At 36.6% G+C, this 3758-nt stretch overlaps 1 long non-coding RNA gene and 1 pseudogene across 1 annotated transcript; both read right to left on the reverse strand.

The window, feature by feature from the left end:
* Positions 1-1082: 1082 nt before the first annotated feature.
* LOC133867175 (uncharacterized) lies at positions 1083-2202 on the reverse strand. Its single transcript, XR_009900002.1, has 4 exons — positions 1975-2202; positions 1662-1723; positions 1418-1542; positions 1083-1267 (listed from the first exon to the last, which is right to left on the reverse strand). It is a non-coding gene; the product is annotated as an uncharacterized LOC133867175 (long non-coding RNA).
* Positions 2203-2218: 16 nt separating this feature from the next.
* On the reverse strand, positions 2219-3040 carry LOC133866368 (delta(3,5)-Delta(2,4)-dienoyl-CoA isomerase, peroxisomal-like; annotated as a pseudogene).
* Between the last annotated feature and the right edge of the window lie 718 nt (positions 3041-3758).

Raw genomic sequence — 3758 nt, forward strand, 5'->3', positions numbered from 1 at the left:
TTTGAAATTATTGGATTTAGCTTTAACTGCTTTAAAAAATTTCGTTTACCCGTCTAGATTTAATTTATATTAATTTTTATCTTTCTTATAAAAACTTAAAATTAAATTTAGACCGTTAAAAAAATTATAACACATGCCATAATTTTTTTTTGCCGCACTTAAGATAGATTGTTCTACTACGATATATGGATTAAATAACATGTTTTGGCTCTCTACAAATAAAAGATTAGGATTCGAGACTTGTGAGGAAATGATTAATAGAAGATTGGTATATTTTTCTGGGGCAACAAACTATAAAGTATAAATTAAGGTGAGATTCTAATTTGTAAGAAAAAAATTCGGAGCAATTCAAGGAAAAAGAGAGGGGAGAAAAAAAATTGGCCTTATTCCTTGCCTATATGACATCCATACCAATTTCTAAACTAAGCGGATCTCCATTTTAGCTAATAAAAAAACACCATTTTCTTTTATTTTATAAATTCTAAACATTTTTTTAAAATATTATTTTTTAACTTTTTTTTATATTGTTTTTTATACTACCAAGAGAGAAATGATTGTAGCAAAAGAGAGATGATTAAAAAAAAGAATACATAAGCTTTAATGCTCGCTTAAAAGTAGTTAATTTAAAAGCAAAATAAATATTTTAAAGAAGAAAAAAATAAGTTGTTAGACGGCATTTTCTAAACGACATTTTTTTGGTTAGAAAGCAAAAAATAAGTTGTTAATACGAGTCGTATTAACTAAATGTACAAAATATAAAACTTTAGGAGGAGAATCAGGAAATGCCTCTCAACAGACTGTAAGAAGGTTTTAGTGTGAATATAGAAAGTGAAACCTGAAAGTTGAAAAATATATTAGAGTGAATCGAGTGATTGATTAGTTGTCTAATCCTTGCTTTTCTATTAACAGCCTTTTTTCCTAGAATATTGAGCTCCATTCAGATCCATCATCCAGAATCTTAGGGTCGGCTCTTCCACTAGGCGGTTTAAGCAGCCACCTAAGGCCCCTAAGTGAAAGAAGGTCCCCATAAAATAAGTTTATAAGAAAAAAAATAATAAAAAAATAAGGCATATTGAATCTTCACAAAAGAAAGAATATGGCCTAAAAAAAACACCCATTAGGCCTCTGCAATTATTTCTACAAAAGAAAAAACAAGGCCCCACAAATTGTAGAAAGAAAAAATAAATAAAAAAAATTAAGCCCTATAGAGTATAGATACGCCCCCAGAGGTCACCGCGTATCAAATATCTCTAACAAGACATGATTCCTGCAAAATAAAATAAATAAATAATTAAACCCAACATTATAAATGACTCACTTCTTACACACATTTTTTCTCTCGCATCAACTTCATTTTCTCTCTTCTGTATGAATTTAAATTTATATTCAAACAAAAATTGACAATACAACCAATTACCAAACTTATCCCGATACTCAATGATGAATTGGGGGTTTTTGCTTTGGAGGATGGTCCATGTCATAGTGCTCAAAAGCAGGCCTCGGGTTAACCCTGAAATTCTCATTCTCTACATTCTTCTCATTCTGTGCATAAAGTATATATATATATATAAGAAGAATGAATAATAAGGGGAGGTTAATTAATTAATTAATTTCATCTAATCCTAGCTATGGAAACTCGTTTGTCTTAACAAAAGACCGACCTTTGATGTGGGGTTGGTCGTAGTAGACGTACTGGCAGTATTAAAAAGCTTTCTATTCTTTCCTGCAAGCAACATTAGACACAAGGAAACCAGTTTAGATATCATATCATATTATATATATATATATATATGGGATTTCTCTGCTAAAAAAATTACTGGCAGTAATAAAAAGTTTTCTATTCTTTCCTGCAAGCAACATTAGACACGAGGAAACCTGTTTAGATATCATATATATATATATAGATATGGGATTTCTCTGCTAAAAAAATTGCAGAGGTTGAAACTTTCAACCTCTACCAAGTTTTTTTCTCACCTCTGCCACATCTCCCAGACCCACATGCCTTCCTTCCCTCTCAATTTCCAGTCATTAGCAGCTAGCCCTTAGTCCATCTCGTGTCAGCTCCTCAGCATTCACAGCGAATTGTCTAAATTCCAATCTAAAATAGCTAACTAAAATGCATTTTATCTAATTTAACTAAGAAATTTTAAATACCTCTTTCATCCAATTATTAATTCTTATATATATATATATATATATATATATATATATATATATATATATATATATATATTTATTGATAAGTTCGCAACAACTTGTTCTAAAAAATTGAACAACTCTCCATACCCCAAAACACCCATACTCTTCCTGTGAAACCAACCGAATCACCCAATAAATTCCTCTAAAATTTCGATCACTCTCACCAAAAAATCAAAACCTCACACTCAAAACCACCCCACCTTTCCTCCCAATTTTGGCCATTCGGCCAATTCAAAAAACTCACCCACCGGAAATTTCCAACAATCAAAATCAGCAACTCCTCCACCTTCGTTTGCCAGAAAATCAAAACCCCAACACCGTTGAACAACCACACAGAACCACCGAACCCCGAAAATCAAACCCACCCAATGAAATTGAAAACCAAACCAACAATCTTTTGAACAACAGTAGCTAAAAATCCCATTCTCCGACAAATTTGAAACCAGACCCATATCTTGGGCCTCCGAACCCCAGAACCTCCGACCGTCAAAGCCAGCTCCATAGCGTGACCGTACCCGACTATAGTGGCGATCACCGGCTTCCGGCATCGCTCAATCGAGGTGACCGCGTCCTGTGGGAACTTGATCTCTTGCCGGATTTTCTCTCCGGCGCGGCCTCGGTCGCTTCTGGAGAGTGAATTGTCGGAGATCGAGCCCAAGGTTGCGAGATCGATACCGGCGCAAAAGTGGGCGCCGACGCCGGACAGGACGACGACGTTGACATCGGGGTTCTGGTCGAGGGCGGTGAGGGCGTTGGGGAATTTGGAGAAGAAATTGCGGGAGAGAGCATTGTAGAGAGAGAGAGAGAGAGAGAGAGAGAGACGCAGAAACTGACGAGAGAAAGAAAGAAGAAAGGCCGAAAGAAACGATTAAAAATGAATGAATAAGAAGTTTGACTTTGTGTGAAAGAATTTAAAAAGGTATAAAAAATTTAAATAAAATATAATTTATTTAAAAAAAAATTAAAATATTACTTTAAATATTATTTAAACCAAACGCACCCTTAAAAAATAGGATCCGGCTACTATGCGGTACTAAAAAGTACCGCATATCTCCAGTAGTAGCTGGAACGGCTGGGATTCATAGCCAGCGTGTTTCTTTTTGCATATTTGGCCTTCTTTTTTTTTTTAGTTTTTTTAATCTTTTTCTTTTAACTCTGTGATCTCCGTTAAACTGTTTTTTTTTTTTAATGAGCCAAACAAAAACAGTGCTCTTTGTCCCTCTAGCACCACGATAGCAAAGTGGAATCCATGGAGCTTGGTGCTGCTGTGCTGGTGCAGACCCGGTCGACGCTTTCACCGGAGAGGGTGGCAGATGCGCGCGACAGGGCTGGGTCGGTGGTTGGTGGCGATGCCGGCGTGGGCTTTTGCAGTGCTGTCGGCGTCCTTTGCCGTGGGTCGACCCCACAGGGAGGCGGCACGGAGGTTGTTAGCTTCTCGATCTGTCGATGGGCGGTGGAACATGACCTGTTGTTTCCGTGGCCGCAACTAAAAGGTCGGCAGTGGGGGCTGATTCTGGCGCAGTGGTGCTTTGGATTTGGATTTTTGGTGGGGTTGGGTT

This window comes from Alnus glutinosa, chromosome 4 (assembly GCF_958979055.1).
Source record: "Alnus glutinosa chromosome 4, dhAlnGlut1.1, whole genome shotgun sequence".
NCBI lineage: Eukaryota > Viridiplantae > Streptophyta > Magnoliopsida > Fagales > Betulaceae > Alnus > Alnus glutinosa.